The sequence below is a fragment of the Schistocerca americana genome, chromosome 11, assembly GCF_021461395.2.
Source record: "Schistocerca americana isolate TAMUIC-IGC-003095 chromosome 11, iqSchAmer2.1, whole genome shotgun sequence".
Lineage (NCBI taxonomy): Eukaryota > Metazoa > Arthropoda > Insecta > Orthoptera > Acrididae > Schistocerca > Schistocerca americana.
In genome coordinates this window covers 91,265,327-91,284,241 of record NC_060129.1, presented here as the reverse complement: position 1 = coordinate 91,284,241, position 18,915 = coordinate 91,265,327, and the positions used below count along the sequence as shown (strand labels likewise).

Below are 18,915 nucleotides of genomic sequence, written 5' to 3'. Positions count from 1 at the left end.
AGCGCAAAGAATCGACCAAGCAACAGTCGGTATTGTAGTTGTAAATTGTTGTATCTTTGTTGGAATAGTACCAGAGCTTCAAGCGCTGATAGAAAGCACTAAAGTTGTAATCGTTATAGGAACGGAAAGCTGGCTAAGGCGGAGATAAATTCTGCCAAAATTTTTACAGAGGCGTAAACCGTGTTCAGAAAGGATGAATTAAATAAAGTAGGTGGTGGTGTTTTTGTGTCTGTTGGTAGTTGTTTATCTGGTTGTGAAGATGAAATAGATAGTTCCTGCGAGTTACTATGGTTAGAGGTTATACTCAACAGCCGTACCAAAATAATAATGGGCTCCTTCTACTGATCCCCGACTCATATGATATAATAGCTGAACGGTTAAAAGAAAATTGAATCTCATTACAAATAAGTACGCGACTCATAGAGTTATAATTAGTGGAAACTTCAATTTACCCTCGATTTGTTGGTGAAAATACATGTTCAAAGCCGGTGGCAGACAGAAAATATCTTCCGAAATTCTACTAAACGCTTTCTCTGAGAATTACTTTGAACAATTAGTTCATGAGCTCACACGAATTCTAAATGGTTGCGGAAACACTCTTGAGTTCTTAACCACAAATAATTCAGATGTATTAGAGAGCGTCATGATGGATACAGGGATTAATGGACACAAGATCATTGTAGCGAGGCTCAAAACCATATCACCCAAAAACCACTAAAAATAAACGCAAAATATATCTATTTAAAACAGGAGATAAAAATTCGCTTGATGGCTTCCCAAGAGAGTCTCCATTCCTTCCAAGCTAATTATGTAAGCGTAAACCAGATATGGCAGAAATTCAAAGATATAGTATCGACAGCAATAGATACAGTCATACAGTATAATTGAATAAGAGACGGGACTGATCCACCATGGTACACATAACACGTCAGAACACTGTTGGAGATGTACCATAAAAAGCATGCCGAATTCAGAAGAACGCAAAATCCCCAAGACTGTCTAAGTTTCACGGAAACTCGATATTTAGTGGGAACGTCAGTGCGAGATGCTTTTAATAGTTTCCACAATGAAAAATTGTCTCAAAATATGAAAGAAAATCCAAAGGGATTCTGGTCGTCTGTGAAGTACAACACTGGCAAAAAGCAGTCAATACCGTCACTGTGCGATAGCGATAGAAATGTTACCAATGATGATGCCACCAAAGCGGAGTTACTAAATGCAGTTTTCTTTAATTCCTTCACGGATGAAGATGAAGTTAAGATTCCAGAACAGCTGTTAGTATGAGTGACATAAAAGTAGATATCTTAGATGTAGCTAAACAACTCAAATCGCTTAAGAAAGGCAAGTCTTCCAGTCCAGCTGGTATACCAGTCAGGTTCCTTTCAGAGTATGCAGACACAATACCGCCTTTCTTGGCAATCACATACAACTGCTCACTTGACGAAAGGTCTGTTCCTGAAGACTGGAAAGTAGCACAGGTCACACCAATACTCAAGAAAGGAAATAGGAGTAACCCATTGAGTTAACGACCCTTATCACTGACCTCAATTTGCAGTAGGATTTTGGAGCATGCCTATACTGTACTCGAACATTGTGAATCACCTTGAAGAAAATGACTTAGTGATACATAACCAAAACGGATTCAGAATATATCGTTCTTGTGCAAAACAGCTAGTTCTTTATTCCCTACCAGCCGGTGTGGCCGAGCGGTTCTAGGGGCTTCAGTCTGGAACCGCTCGACCGCTACGGTCGCAGGTTCGAATTCTGCCTCGGGCATGGATGTGTGTGATGTCCTTAGATTAGTTAGGTTTAAGTAGTTCTAAGTTATCTAGGGGAATGATGACCTCAGGAGTTAAGTTCCATAGTGCTCAGAGCCATTTGAACCATTTTCTTTATTCACATGAAGTAATGAGTGCTGTCGGCAAGGGATCTCAGATCGATTCCATATTCCTAGATTTCCAGGAGGCGTTCCTCACAATCGACTATTAATCAAATTGCGTGCATATGGAGTATCGACTCAGTTGTGTGACTGGATTCGTGATTTCCTCTCAGAGAGGTCACATTTCGTAGTGAGACACCGCAAATCATCGAGTAGAACAGAAGTCATATCTGGCGTTCCGCAAGCTAGTGTCATAGACCCTCTGCTGTTCCTGATAATCTGAGCAGGCCCCTTAGATTGTTTGCAGGTGACGCTGTAATTTACCGTCTAGTAAAATCATCAGACGATCAATCCCAATTACAAAATGATCTACAGATGATTAGTAGCAATTGGCACTAAACAAAGAAAAGTGCGAGGTTATCTACGCGGGTACTAAAAGAAATCCGAAAAATTTTCGGTATACGATAAATCGCACAAATCTAAGGGCTCTCAATTCGACTAAACACCTACAAATTACAATTACGAGCAACTTAAATTGGAAAGACCACATAGATAATATTGTGGGGAAGGCTAAACAAAGACTGCACTTTGTTGGCAGAACACTTAGAAGATGCGACAAACCCACAAAAGCGACAGTCTACATTAAACTGGTCCGTGCTCTGCTGGAATATTGCTGGGCGGTATAGGATCCTTACCTGGTAGGATTGACGGAGGACATCGATGAAGTGCAAAGGAGGTCAGCTCTTTTCATGTTATCGAGCAATAGGGGTGAGAGTGTCACTGATACGATACGCGAATTGGGGTGGCAGTCACTGAATCAAAGGCGGTTTTCTTTGCGGCGAGATCTATTTACGAAATTTTAATCACCAACTTTCTCTTCCGAATGCGAAAATGTTTTGTTGACACCCACCTACGTAGGGAGAAATGATCATCAAAATATAATAAGAGAACGGACAGATTTAGGTTTTCCTTTGTCCCACACGCCATTCGAGAGTGGAATGGTAGAGAAGTAGTATAAAAATGGTTCGATGAATCCTCTGCTAGGCTCTTAATTGTGAATTGCAGGGTAACCATGTAGATGAAGATGTAGGTGTTTATCCCCTGTATTTCCTAAAACACTGAAACACTTATTTGTAGCTAAGAAGTCAAATACCAATTTTCATAGACGTAACTTCAAAAATACTTTAGTAGTTCTTCAATAATGATTTATTTTCAAAAAATTATTCTCCCCACTATTTCATCATTATAGGGGATACATTTCCAAAATGCTCGGAGACACATTTCTTTATTTCTGTTTGAGACACCAAACACCAATTTTCGTAGGCCTAGTTTCAATAGTGCTTCGTAGCCCCATATTTTCCAAAAACCATTCGTCCTCTACTTCACACCCTTAGACACGGATGCAACTGCGAACAAATTTCAAAACGCTTGTCTTTGTCGTCTTCATTGAGCTTCTGCAGTAATTCCAACTTAAGTGGGTTCATAGACAGCTTCTGTCGCAGGACTTTCCACGCTGTCATTGGAGCCGTTTCGAGTTCACGGGATGCACGACGCACCCATTTATTTGGACTCTTTATGAATGTCACTACACATTCACTTCACGCAAACTGGGACGTCCGCTTCGCTTTTCCAGGCACAAGCAACCCGTCGTAACGAATTTGTTGTGCCAGTGGTAAATGGCCCTTTTTGTTGGTGGCTTCTTACCGTACTTGGTTCTAAACATCCGCTGAACAAACGTAGCACACTTGTTTTTGTCGAGCTCCAACACACAAAAAGCTCGCTCCGCATCTGAACTCGTCATGTTTGAGACTAGCGCTAACTATCGGCAAATTATACATGAAAATAAACTTTCAAAGTATCTGTTCAAGATGACATATGTATGATATTAGTTAAATGTTTGGTTATTGTGCAATAAATAACTCAAAGTGTGCCAGGAATTGGCTGGTGCAAATGGCTCTGAGCACTATGGGACTTAACTTCTGAGGTCATCAGTTCCCTAGGACTTATACTACTTAACCCTAACTAACCTAAGGACATCACACACATCCATGCCCGAGGCAGGATTCGAATCTGCGACCATAGCGGTCGCACGGTTCCAGACTGAAGCGCCTAGAACCGATCGGCCACTCTGGGTGGTACCTTGACTTGATGTACAACCTGTTTATATATACAATGTGTGGTCAAAAGTATCCCGAAACCTGGCTGGAAAGCAGATACTAGTTCGTGGAACCCTCCAACGATAATGCTGGAATTCAATATGGTGTTGGCCCACCCTTAGCCTTGAGTATAGCTTCCACTCTCACGGGAACACGTTCAGTCAGTTGCATGAAGGTTACTTGTGGAATGGCAGCCCATTCGTCACGGAGTGCTGCACTGAGGAGAGGTGTCGATGTCGGTCGGTGAGGCCTGGCACGAAGTAGCGTCCCAGAGCACCCCAAAGGTGTGCTGTGGGATTCAGGTCAGGCGTCTGTGCAGACCAGTACATTACAGGGATGTTATTGTCGTGTAACCACTCCGCCACAGGCCGTGCATTTTGAACAGGTGCTCGATCATGCTGAAAGAGACAGTCGCCATCCCCAAACTGCTCTTCAACACTTGCAAACCAGAAAGTGCTTAGAATATCATTACAGGTCAGTGCTGTGATAGTGCCACGCAAAACAACAAAGGGGTGCAAGTCCCCTACATGAAAAATACGATCACACTATAACACCACCGCTTCGGAATCTTACTGTTGGCACTAAATAGGCTGTCAGAGGTTCACCAGGCATTCTCCATTCCCACACCCTGTCTTCGGATCGCCACATTGTGTATCGTGATTCGTTACTTCACACAACGTTTTTCCACTGTCCAGTGGTCCAATGTTCACGCTCCTTACACCTAGAGAGGCGTCGTTTGGCATTTACCGGCGTGATGTGTGGCCTACGAGCAGCCGATTGGCCGTGAAATCCAAGTTTTCCCACCTCTCGCCTAACTGCCATAGTACTTGCAGTGGATCGTGATGCTGTTTGGAATGTGATGGCCCACATAGATGTCTGCCTATTACACATTACGGACCTCTTCAACAGTCGGTGGTCTCTGACAGTCAATAGACGACTTCGGCCTGTACGCTTTTGTCTTGTACATGTCCCTTCACGTTTCCCCTTCACTATCACATGGGAAACAGTGTACCTAGAGATGTTTAGGAGTGTGGAAATCTCGCTTAGAGTCGTATGGCGAAACTGATACCCAATCACCTGACCACGTTCGAAGTCCGTGAGTTCTGCGGAGCGCCAAATTCTTCGCTCTCACTATGTATAAATGACTACTGTGGTCGCTATGGAGTACCTGGCTGTAGGTGGCAGCTCAATGCACCTAATACCAAAAACGAAAAACGTATGCTGTGTTTAGGAGATTGCAACAGTCATATTCGAGTCAGCACTCAGTAGTCGCTGTTATATTCCTAAGACCGTAGTTTCCGCCGTCACCACTGTTGGAGGTACCCACTGACCCGTCTTTGCCTCCGTAAGGCTCGTTTAGCCAGTAAAAGCCGACGTCTGGGGCACACACTCACACTCTCACACTCTCACCCCTCTCTCGCTTTACACGACACATCAGCTCTTAGTGTCATGAACTACAATTTCGTTCGTTAAAGCAAAGTTGGTACTGATCCCTCTAAAATCAAATAGACAGCACTTTCTCGTACTTGATCAGATGTAAACAGAATTACGATATCTTAGAGGTTTTTGAAATATTTTAAGGAATTAACTTAGCTGAATGAGCCAGTATATACATTTAACAGAACGAAGTGATATCAAGATGATGCTATCCACGATAGATTGGAACATTAATTTACACATTATAGATTGGAGCAACAAAATTAGTTTTGTATTATATTTATTTACAAAATATTTGATTGTACAAGTGTCTGAAAATTTTATGATTTTTAGGAAGAAGTTCTTTACTTCGCCTAATTACTGCATCCCAGCATTATGTCGTGCAGAAGCTGCAGCTGGTTTATCTGCTTCTTTGTGGCGGTAGTCTTAGCTGCTGGCTCCAGTGACACAGATTCCATTACAGGTACAACTTTTACATTTTGTTAACTAAAATATGTATGGTATGATCATGAATAACTATTTTATAATCCGTAATGAAATACATGTTCTATCTTTCCATTGAGATTTGAATCAATTGCTTTTTCAGAATCCGATCCTGAAGTCACAGTCTACAGTTCAGAAAATGACAATCAAGGTAATATTTTATTTCATTAATCCTAGATACATCGAGAGAGGGTATATTAACTTGGGGTCGAATACGGCTCTGTACTTCCATTTAAAATTCCTGACACTCTAAGTACCGGGAAGGAGAGTTCTATTTAGGTATCATTGGTTTCGCCTGATGGGAGGATAAGTCGTTCCCAGCATGTACACGGGTCGTACAGGATCCTGGTTTACTGAAGCAAAACGTCAAGGCCGTACATTTGGTGCATGATGCGAGCCAAACATTAAAAAAAATAACAAGGCTCATTTAACTGGAGCAGGACGTGAAACGGGCCTATTTGGAGCAGGAGAGGCACCACAGGACATTTTATTTTCCACTATCTGTACTTTTATAAATACATTCATTAAAGTTTGTCAGCATGACCAGGAAGGATTCAGGATTCACATTCATAGCAGTGGAAGTTCCAAAACATAATAAAATATTTTTTTTTGCATCCGAAGATTCATCATTTTTTTCACTTTCTATTCGCTGCATTTGTTGCTATAGGTACACTTTTCTTAATAAGTAAGAGATTCTTCGATGAATTTTGCACAGCATACAAACCATATTTACAGGTGCATGAAACTCTAGAGGTTTCCTAATCTATTAAAAACTGTGGTAAAATCTGAGATAATTAACTACAAAATTTGAGTTTTTTTTTCTAAACATGAAGTTTAAAATGTAACAGCTCACTCATTTTCTCATAAATTAAGTAAATTGAAGGGTTTCGTTTACCTCGAAGTATAGTATGTATGCTGTCCAAAATTCATCAAGAATCTCTCCTACTTACGAAGGAAAGTGTACCTATAGCAACAAATGCAGCCAATAGTAAGTGAAGAACTGATGAAATATGACATGCCAAAAAAAAAACAATGGAATGAGCACGAATCCTGAATCTTTCCAGGTCATGCTGACAAACTTGTATGAATTTATTTGTAAAAGTATAGACAGTGAAAATTAAAATATCCTGTGGTGCCTCTCCTGCTCCAAGTCATCCGTTTGACGTCCTGACCCACTTAATAGATACGTCTATATCTACATACCTACTCCGCAAACCACATTACGGTGACTGGCGGAAGTTATTGTATGCCACTACTAGTCACTACCACTTGCCAATAGAACGAGTAAAGAACGACCGTGTAAAGACCTCTGTGTGAACCAAATATCTCGCATTTTATCTTCATCATCTTTACGCGAAATTTATGGTCGTGTTACTGGAGTCGTTCTCTAAATTTGTGCAACAGTGCCTTGCAGAAAGCGCGTAAACTACGTATTTTCTCTTATATAAACCAATTTTGTCAAAAGTAAATGTGAGAAAATTTGAGTAATCGGCTAATTTACTGGCAGTTAGCATGACTCATTCACATGATATTGTTGTGGAACGAAATGGATGACCAAATCGCTGATTTTAAAGTTCACTACACTGTGTCTAAGTAGCCACTGAAACAAACACAAGTGAAAGGCTCGTCAGATACTATCATAAAAACATCCCAGTCTCCATCATGTGATCTGTGGTGGGAACATGTTGGGGGACTTTTTATTGTGCCAACTGGTTACAATATCTTTGAAATGAGCAAACGATGCCGGTGTTTACATTATATGGCGTGAAGAGCCAATTTCGCAGTGCGCATGCAAAAAGCCGGCTTAAATAAGAATACATAAAATGGTATCATGCAAGATACCATAGTGACACATAGTCAATTATAAAAGACGAGTTATAAATTATTGTGAATCACAATCATATTTAACAATTGGCCAGTTATATAAAATAAATTGTGGCAAACATCGTTGGAATTTAAAACACTTTACATGACAGCATCATTGATTGTTATAAAAGACCAAGCGTAGAATCATACAAAAGGGGGGGGAGGGCTGGGCAAGTGCATAGTGAATATCTGAGTTCAGGAAGCATCTGCGTAATGCTGGCATTCTGCTCGCACCTGCCGGAAGAAAATCTAGCAGACCGCCTCTCAGTTGCGTCAGTGTCTTCCCCCAGTTGGACCTGGTGGGGATCACTCAATCGGAATTCAAGAATAGGTTGCACTAGCGTTCTACACGCCGTCTCCTTTATAGACGAGCTTCACTTTCCCAATATTATCCTAGTAAGAAGATCACAGAACCAACACAAATTACACGAAAAAACTGGGAAGAAGGGCAGCTTTCAGGAGGGTGGGCATCGGCACTAACACATCCTATACAAAATAAAGGCGATAAGACGGAACATGGAAACTGCAGAGAAATTTCTTTAATACCTGTGAACTATAAAGTATTCTCGAAAGCACTGCTAAATACACTGGAAGATCAACTAAATCCACAAATTGATGAGTACCAAGGAGGCTTCAGAAAGGGGAGATCATGTGCGGAGCAGATCCTGAATCTAAAACTGACAGTCGTTTATTAAAACAGAGGATCAAAAAGTTCATGCGTACATTCGTATTCAAGAAAGCCTATGATTCTGTAGACAGGTACACATTGTTCCAAATTTTAGGGGAGATGAGTTTGTATAGGAAATCCAGTGAACTGGTGAAAGAGACCCTAAGCAACCCAACACCCAACGTCAAGTTCAGAGGAAAGCTGTCAGAGGTCTTTAAGATGAAAGCCGGGGTAAGACAGGGAGACGGACTCTCCCTTTTGCACTTTAATTGTGTGCTCGATAAGGTGATTAGTGAGTGGCGACAAGAAGTGAAAGGACTGGGTGGAATACGATTGGGGTGTAAGAATAAAGGTGTACAGGTAGACTGTCTAGCATTCGCAGTTGACATTGTGATCTTGCCCGAATCATTTGATGAGCCAGTGAACCAAACCAAAGAACTGCAGAGATAGTCAACTAAAGCAGGACTATAGATCTCTATCGAGAAAACACAATATATGACAAACATCACGCCAGCTCCTAGATGGATGACCGTATGAGGAGGGAAAATTCAGAAGGAAGGGAGTCCAAATACCTCGGAGAATGGATAGGAATTGAAGTGACTTAAAAAGAAACAATCGGAGCACGAATAAAAAGAATGAACTTAGCATATAAACTAAGTATCAACACCTAAAATAAGAAGAATATTTCGATAAAAGCAAAAATTGAAACATTACCAAACAAGGATCCGCCCTGGAGCTCTCTATGCAGCAGAAACAGCAAGAACTGGAGTGATCAAGAGGCTAGAAATGATAGAACGAGAGATTCTCACGAGAATACTAGGACCTCGAAGAACACAAGACGGTCAATTTAGAAATCGAGCGAAGCAGGAACTGTATAAAAAGAGAGAAAACAATTTCTGACGTCATTAGAAAAAGAAGGAGCATATTCTGTGTCCAGAGCTCAAACCAGTAGCAGTTAAATTATACATTGAAGGCAACAGCAGCGGTGCACAGAGTCTGATTGGTATCTCCTCATCCACTGTATTCTCACTTTTTCCATGCAGTATCAACTGAGTTTTCTGTGATCCAGTACTGACCCATGTCATGCTGTTTAGGATCGCTTGTGCACTTCTGAGGGTCAAGGCCTGACTTGGTGTCTTCAGTCATCAATGACAGCTCATTCTCCTGCCCCAACAAGCTGACCAGCTGTCTGGCAAGTTCCCAGAATGTTGCCACTGCTGGAGGTTCCGACACGGGTCCCAACATGCCGGATGGTGTCACTGCTGCAGGTTATGACAGGCTGGAGGACGCCGCATCTGCTGATAGGCCAAGAATAAATTAATAGCGACAATAGCAGAACAAAGACTTCGTCTTTCTCACAATGAGAGCTAACATGGACATTAAGAAAATGTCACTTACTCTTCCGCAGCTTCTTCCTGTTCTGCTGCTGCTGCAGCTGGACAGCGCTGTACGTTCTCAGCTGGTGCTTCATGCTGCCTGAGTGAATGCAACTGATGCTGCAGAGATGCTGGGCCCAGCTTATATCCCTGATATGATCTGCTGTGGGTTCCTATTGGCTACCGCCAATTTCGAGCCCAGTTTGTGGTATAATTGTGAATTCGACCAGTTGCTTGATCCTCTGGATCAAAGGCAGACATCTTGAGTGAGGTGGAAACTGCTGACTGTGATTTTCAAAAATGGCAAGCAGTTATAATAACAGCAACATTCTGCATGACTTGCAGAATGCATCTTGGCAATATTCTGCAGCACAGCCATTACCTGCTGGACAGTATTACTCTTCTTCTTCAGGCATTCATCCAGTACAACTCTTTTCCATTCTGCATGTAGCAGGCTATGGGCGCAATACTTGGCTGCGTGCTTTCCTGAAACATGGCTGTTAAACTCCTCCTGCTCAGACACCAGCAGCTCTTAGATAGAAATGGATAAGCAGTTGATGCTCATCATTGTAATACAGGGTGGCCCATTGATAGTGACTGGGCAAAATATTTGACGAAATAAGCATTAAACGAGAAAACTACAAAGAACGGAACTCCTCTAGCTTGAACGGGGAAACCAGAGGGCGCTATGGTTGGCCCGCTAGATGGCGCTGCCATAGGTCAAACGGATATCAACTGCGTTTTTTTAAATAGGAACCCCCTTTTTTACTACATATTCGTGTAGTACGTAAAGAAATATGAATGTTTTAGTTGGACCACTTTTTTCGCTTTGTGATAGATGGCGCTGTAATAGTCACAAACGTGTAAGTACGTGGTATCACGTAACATTCCGCCAGTGCAGACGGTATATTTGCTTCGTGATACATTACCCTTGTTAAAATAGACCGTTTACCAATTGCGGGAAAGGTCGATATCGTATTGATGTATGGCTATTGTGATCAAAATGGCCAACTGGTGTTTGCTATGTATGCTGCTCGGTATCCTGGACGACATCATCCAAGTTAGCCGGATAGTTACGTTATTTAAGGAAACAGCAAGTGTTCAGCCACATGTGGAACGTCAACCACGACCTGCAACAAATGATGATTCCCAGGTCGGAGTTTTAGCTGCTGTCGCGGCTGATCCGCATATCAGTAGAAGACAAATTGCGCGAGAATCGCGAATCTCAAAAAAACGTTGGTGTTGAGAATGCTAAAACATCGATTGCACCCGTACCATATTTCTATGCATCAGGAATTGTATGGCGACGACTTTGAACGTCATGTACAGTTCTGCCACTGGGAACAAGAGAAATTACGGGAGGATGACAAAATTTTTGCACGTGTTCTATTTAGCGACTAAGCGTCATTCACCAACAGCGGTAACGTAAACCAGCATATTATGCACTATTGGGCAACGGAAAATCCACGATGGCTGCGAAAAGTGGAACATCAGCGACCTTGGCGGGTTAATGTATGGTGCGGCATTATGGGAGGAAGGATAATTGGCCTCCATTTTATCGATGGCAATCTAAATGCCGGAATGTATACTGATTTCCTACGTAATGTTCTACCGATGTTACTACAAGATGTTTCACTGCGTGACAGAATGACGATGTAATTCCAACATGATGGATGTTTGGTAGATAGCTCGCGTGCGGTTGAAGAGGTATTGCGTAGCATATTTTATGACAGGTGGATTGGTCGTCGAAGCACCATGCCATAGCCTGCACGTTCACCGGATCTGAAATCTTCGGATTTCTTTCTGTGGGGAAAGTTCAAGGAGGAGGAGGAGGATATTAGTGTTTAACGTCCCGTCGACAACGAGGTCATTAGAGACGGAGCGCAAGCTCGGGTGAGGGAAGGATGGGGAAGGAAATCGGCCGTGCCCTTTCAAAGGAACCATCCCGGCATTTGCCTGGAGCGATTTAGGGAAATCACGGAAAACCTAAATCAGGATGGCCGGAGACGGGATTGAACCGTCGTCCTCCCGAATGCGAGTCCAGGGTGCTAACCACTGCGCCACCTCGCTGGGTGAAAGTTCAAGGATATTTGCTATCGTGATCCACCAACAACGTCTGAGAACATGCGTCAGCGCATTGTCAATGTTTGTGTGAACATTACGGAAGACGAACCTCTCGCTGTTGAGAGGAATGTCGTTACACGTATTGCCAAATGCACTGAGGTTGATGGACATCATTTTGAGCAATTATTGGATTAATGTGGTATTTACAGGTAATCACGCTGTAATAGCATGCGTTCTCAGAAATGATAAGATCATAAAGGTACATGTATCGCATTGGAACAACCGAAATAAAATGTTCAAACATACCTTCTTTCTGTATTGTAATTTAAAAAACCTGCCTGTTACCAACTGTTCGTGTGAAATTGTGAGCCATATGTTGGTGACTATTACAGCGCCATTTGTCGCAAAGCGAAAAAAGTAGTCCAACTAAAATATTCATATTTCTTTACGTACTACACGAATATGTAATAAAAAATGGGGGTTCCTATTTTTAAAAAACGCAGTTGATATCCGGTTGACTTTGGCAGCGGCATCTAGCGGACCCACCATAGCGTCATCTGGATTCCCCCTTCAAGCTAGACAAGTTTCGATCTTTGTAGTTTTTTCGTTTGGCGCTTATTTCGTGAGATATCTGGCCGGTCACTATCACTGGACCACCCTGTGTATTGCACATACAGATACGCTTCCACTGATACAACTGAACCTGCCACATCCATTTTGGATGACTGAATGCTTCACATGGAATATCTCAACAGTCTGCTCATGCAAATGAGCTCTATCATTTGAAACATCCACCTTGGCTCCACCCCACTATGCTGCCACATTCTGCTGAAGCGAATTCTTTTGCTCCTTCCTTCTACAGCCTTAGATTACCATAGTCTTCTCTCCCCTTTGTAGTGAACTGTGGCTACAGTCCTACCTCGAATGCCTACATGTAATACAGCTATTGAAAGCCACTCTGTCCTTCACATTGATCATATTGATCAACCACATCATGATGCTTCCATAATGGCAGCTCACCAAAGACTGATCTTGTCTCACCAATTATGTTCTCGTGAGTTGAGAGAAAAAGATTCCACCCAGATTTGAATCTCCCACCAATTGATGGAGGAGGAGTTGGGGTGTGGCTTCAGCAAAGCCTTAGGGCAATGAAATTCCTACCATTATTCTGAGTTTCCCGCCAACGTTCGAAGTTCTCACAGAAAGGGCAGGTGGAGATGGGCAAGGAGAGTGGGTGGGGATGCATGAGCCAGGTGGGGAAAACCAATGATGTTATCTGGGGATGGGAATGGGCGATATAGGTTATTAATAGATCAGTTTCATTGACTTAGATATCAGATTGATATGAAAGGTGTCCAACGCACCCCATTATCCCACTACTTACCATCACTAAAAATTTTACATTCGAAATCGCATCATGTGGAAGTGTTGTATTTCTTTTGGGGTGGTGGCCAAACACCACATTTAATGTAGAACTTGCCACTGAATATGTCCCTGGGTCGTCACCACACAATATCAATAAGAATTCTGTTACAGGTAACGTACTCCATCCACCTCAACTTGTTGTAAGGAACGAATATAGTACAGTCCACAAGTATGCATTGTAAGGTATTCGTCGTTCATTAAAAGATCTGAGGGGAAACGAGCAGCTCTTAGATTGCACATCCATCGATAAATCCGCGTAGCGTATTACAGACGAAATGACTCACAAAGTTTTCCTTATATCCAAGCAGAGTTACCAAAATCATCTGTGATTCAGTGGACATGGCATATTAGCAGCCAAAATCAACGATCTCAGTGCCAAGAATTTCATCACTCAAAACGAAATATCATAAAAAGTGGCAATGCATACAAGTATACATTGTAAGGTATTCATCGTTCATTAAAAGATCTGAGGGGAAACGAGCAGCTCTTAGATTGCACATCCATCGATAAATCCGCGCAGTGTATTACAGTCGAAATGACTCACAAAGTTTTCCTTACTTCCAAGCAGAGTTACCAAAATCATCTGTGATTCGGTGGACATGGCATATTAGCAGCCAAAATCAACGATCTCAGTGCCAAGAATTTCATCACTCAAAACGAAATATCATAAAAAGTGGCAATGCATCAGTCTTTTTATACTGTAATGAATCAAGACTAGGTTGTCAAAGAGCCAACTGAATTCTTGATTTCGTTTGATTTGCTGGGAGTCCATTGCATCGGTAAACACTGGAATTCGTCCTCCCTATCGTTCTCCATAACCATTTTAGTAACGCCATCAGGCATCCTATGAAACAGACGAACAATATCGTTGAAGCTACAGTTCTAAATGGAAAATTTACAGGAGAATATTTGCTCTTGCCCACAACCCAATGATTCAGGCAGATATGCCTTATAAAATTCTAACGTTTACTGTTCCCATTGCAAGTCACATTTGCAGTGGCCATCAACGAAGCTCAGGGGCAAATTTCGCAGATCCTTGCTTCTCACATGGATAGCTGTTTGTGGCCTGTTCACAGGTAGGAAAATATTCATGCACGCACCACACGGAAAACAAAAAATATTATGTCTCCGCAAATACTTCAATAAACATAATTTGAACACAAACACCTTCATTGTTTGAGTGGGACTACAGTGCATACTTGATATTCAGCATAACTCGAAAGTTCAACCTTAAGTAAGTAACGGGGCTACGAAACGTAATGCTTTGGAGGGTGCTTATCCAGGGATACATATGAAACGAAGGCAACTATGAGACAATATTATGAAACACGTATCTCTGAGCTCGTAGGAAGACAGGAACATTTAAGGGCCAAGCACCACAAAGCATGTCTACTAATATATGTAGAAAGAGACATTTAAATCAATATACTTCACAAAACGCCAAAATAACTTCGTTTGTGAGTGTAATTAAGAGACATAAAAACTTGAATAAACTAAACATATCTGATAAACACTACAGTGCCGGACAAGTATAGGTAATTATATTAAGCATTAATTAAGGTGACAGAAAACTGCTAACTAGAGAAATGTTTTATTTATACAGCTAACATGGCTGTCTCCACTCAGGAATTTAGGCCAGGTATTATACAGATATCCTGAAGAAATTCAAAAATTACATACAACAGTGAAACGTTCGTATATAAAATACCGCACCCAAGCAATTTCTCGATTCTGCTGACCGCACAGATCACACATCACTGGAGCAGAACAACAGGCTGTGGGAAAATGGGAAAGGGTGTTACACTTTCTTCTCTCTAGAATAAATGGATTTGTAGTCCCATGACAGATTTGAACTGAGAGGAAAATAATTCCCCATCCATATCTGTCCAGGAACCAAATCGTTATGGCATGGAACAGGACGACCTGCCGGAGGTTCTTGGTCGGAGACAGCCTTTACGCTTTTCTGTGTTGACATACTTGAATGCCCTACATTCATAGCAGCTGCGGGTCGTTATTTAACAAATTTTTCACTTATCTACGGCCTATTTACCATTTACCTGTCTGACTAATTACATCAGGGGCGAATTTATTTGTTTTATTTTAGAAGCGCACTGAGAGAACCTGAGTTGAAGTGTCATCACCATGCAGAAAACGAGAGCCATTGTGACTTCGTTTAGTTTACTTCAGCTCTTCTTGTTGCGTAGTAGCAGACTGGTCCCGAAAATTCGTGGCGGAGGAGGAAGTGGTTCAGTATCTTTTCTCTTCAGTAAGAATTCTGTAGTAACCATGAGGAAGTCCTGATTCTAAATCCTCAGGACTCATAAGTTTATTTGTTTGGAATGAGATGAGGGTCGGCAGAAATTTGTTTGTTTTGACAGTGCATTAGAGCACTGTAATTTGTAGTTTAATTATACTTTCTCTCTTCTTTATTTCACTGACAAGAAAAAGTGTGAATGCATGTAGTTAATTGCCATAATGCGACCATTAACTAGGTACGTCGGTGTACTGTTTTTCAACAGAAAACCAAACTGAAATTAGGCACTCAGTGTTAGTCTGAAAAATCTGTATCAACATAGACACTAATATTAAACCTAATTTTACTGTTGTGGAGTTTGAAGAGATACTTTCTTTACACACTAAGTAACGTTAACAGAGTATTATAAGAGGCCGGCGCAGTTTTGACACTGTGCAGTAGTTTTTCTCAGAAGTTCCTATTAGGCGGTCGTTAGCTCATGGCGGTGTAAGTACAAATCTGTTGATACACGGAAGAGCCAAAGAAATGGGGACACCTGCCTAATATCGTGTAGGGGCCCGCGAGCACGCAGAAGTGCCGTGGTAGAGAACCAAACCTACGTCTGAAGTAGTGCTGGAGAAAACTGACAATGAATCGTGCGGGGCTGTCAATAGATCCGCAAGAGTACGTGGGGGGGGGGGGGGGGGATGGAGATTTCTTCTGAACAGCACGGATATGCACAATGATGTTCATGTCTGGAGCCTTTGGTGGCGAGAGGAAATGTTTAAACTCAGAAGAGTGTTCCTTTAGCCACTCTGTAGCTATTTTGTACGTTTGGGGTGTTGCGTTGTCCTGCTGGAATTCCCCAAGTCCATAGGAATGCACATTGGAAGCGAATGGATTCAGGTTCTCGGACAGGAATCCTACGTACGTGACACCTGTCGGAGTCGTATCTAGAGGCATCGGGGGTTCCACATCACTCCAACTGCACACGCCCCACAACGTTACAGAGCCTCTACCAGCTTGAACAGCCCCTGCTGACATGCAGGATTCACTGACAGATAGACTGCATACCCATACACGCCCGTCCGCTACATACAATTTGAAACGAGACTCGTCTGACCAGGCAATATGTTTCATCAACAGCCCAATATCGGTGTTAATAGGCCCAGGCGAGGCATAAAACTTTGTGTCGTTCAATCATCAAGGGCTTACGAGTGGGCCTTCGGCTCTGAAGATATCGGTGATGTTTCGTTAAATGGTTCGCATTCAAATCTGCAGCAGTTTGCGGAAGGGTTGCACTTCTGTCACGTTGAACGAGTCTCTTCAGTCTTCGTTGGTCCCATTCTTGAAGGATCTCTTTCCGGCCTCGGCGATATCGGAGATTTGATGTTCTACCGGATTTCTGACATTCACGGTACACTCTTGAAATGGTTGCACGGGAAAATCCACACCTCGTCGCTGCCTCGGAGATGCTGTGTCCCATCGTTCGTGCACCGACTATAACAATAAGTTCAAACTCACTTAAATCTTGACAACCTGCCATTGTAGCAGCAGTAGCCGATCTAATAACAGCGGCAGACACTTGTTGCCTTATATAGGCAGCGCCATATCCTGCCTGTTTTCATATCTCTGTATTTGAATAAGCATGCCTACACCAGTTTCTTTGGCGCTTTGGTGTATTTTCCGTTGTGATTGTTGACTACGCAGAACAGTAACAAAATCTTCAAATGGCTCTAAGCATTGTGGGACTTAATATCTGAGCTCATCAGTCCGCTAGACGTAGAGCTACTTAGACCTAACTAACCTAAGAACATTACGCACATCCATTCCTGAGGCAGGATTAGAACCTGTGACCGTAGCAGGCGCGCGGTTCCGGACTGAAGCGCCTAGAACCGCTCGGCCACAGTGACCGGCTCAGGGCAGCAAAGACTGCCATGTTGTGTAATTGGTTTATGATGCGAAACAGTGCACATAAACATAGTTCCAGCTGTCAAAGGTGTAAATTACATGTGCTGATAAAATACCACTGGTGGCAATGATGTAGTAAGAAGAAAAGCATTAAGCAGGGAGGCAGTGTGGCATTCAATGAACAACCGTGTGACTGTTAGAGACACGTAGATCACCAATGTTCACATGACATGGCTGAGAAATTTTGAGAGTTGTAAAGGAAACTGCGAAGGGGTAAAGTATGGTATTTGCTAACTCGTTTCTTCTACAGTAAATGTAGGGACTTTTTCTTCATTGGCGCTCAATTCTAATCTCAAAATTTCGGGTCTCTCTGGCTTCTTCCACATTTGCTTTCGGAGTTGCTACAGATAATGAAATGTGTGACGAGGGCCTCCCGTCGGGTAGACCGTTCGCCTGGTGCAAGTCTTTGGATCTGACGCCACTTCGGCGACCTGCGCGTCGATGGGGATGAAATGATGATTAGGACAACACAACATCCAGTCCCTGAGCGGATAAAATCTCCGACCCAGCCGGGAATCAAACCCAGGCCCTTAGGATTGACAGTCCATAGCGCCGACCACTCAGCTACTGGGGGTGGACACTGCCGATACATTTTATAGTTTTAGCTGCACACTTCAGTCGTAGTCTTTCTCTGGCCCTTTTTACATTGATGTGTCCGTTTATTACTGCTTTTAATAGCACCTTACCTGTCAATAGACATACAGTCATCTTTTTGTTTTATAACAGTATCCTCTTATTTGTAATTTGCTACTTTATCAATTAATTTTATTTTCAGTGTTCACCTGTAACACCTCCCCTCGAAAAATTTCTCTTCGTTCCCCGGTCTACAAAGTCTCACTGTCATACAAGGCCACAATCTTCATATATGTGTACAGGAAACTTTTCCTGATTTGTGGCCTGTTACTTTTAGAGGTTAATATCGTTTTCTTTTCCTGAAGGGACTTTTTCCTTGGACGGTTCTGTTTGTTATTTCTTCTTTGCTTGTTTTACCTCTAGTAGTCTTCTTTCCTAAGTACGTGAGTCAATTTGTTGCAGTTGTTTATCACATATACATACCCAGACCCCCGTTTGTCGTCATTTGTCACAATCCATCACCTTTGATTTAGATAAATTTTTTTCGTGTTACACTTTTTCGTCATAACTTTATCAATATAATAAGAGTCGAGATCTTGTTCACTTTCAGGTAAAACAGCAGAGGCATCAGCTCATTTATTCTTTCCTCCAGTATCACTAAAGGTAAAGGTGGATAAATGGGCCCCCACTTTGTTTTTTTTATATAACACCTTTTATTTTTAGTACAATCACCTGAAATTAACATAAAACATTTCTCTAATATGTCCTGCAAATAGTTACGACAT

At 42.1% G+C, this 18,915-nt stretch overlaps 1 long non-coding RNA gene across 1 annotated transcript in view; it reads left to right on the top strand.

The window, feature by feature from the left end:
* Positions 1-18,915, top strand: part of LOC124553579 — a 39,076-nt gene that overhangs the window by 7,866 nt on the left and 12,295 nt on the right. The window contains exons 2-3 of the long non-coding RNA XR_006968064.1: positions 5,806-5,935; positions 6,059-6,106. This is a non-coding gene — a long non-coding RNA (uncharacterized LOC124553579). The remainder of the gene's footprint in view (positions 1-5,805; positions 5,936-6,058; positions 6,107-18,915) is intronic.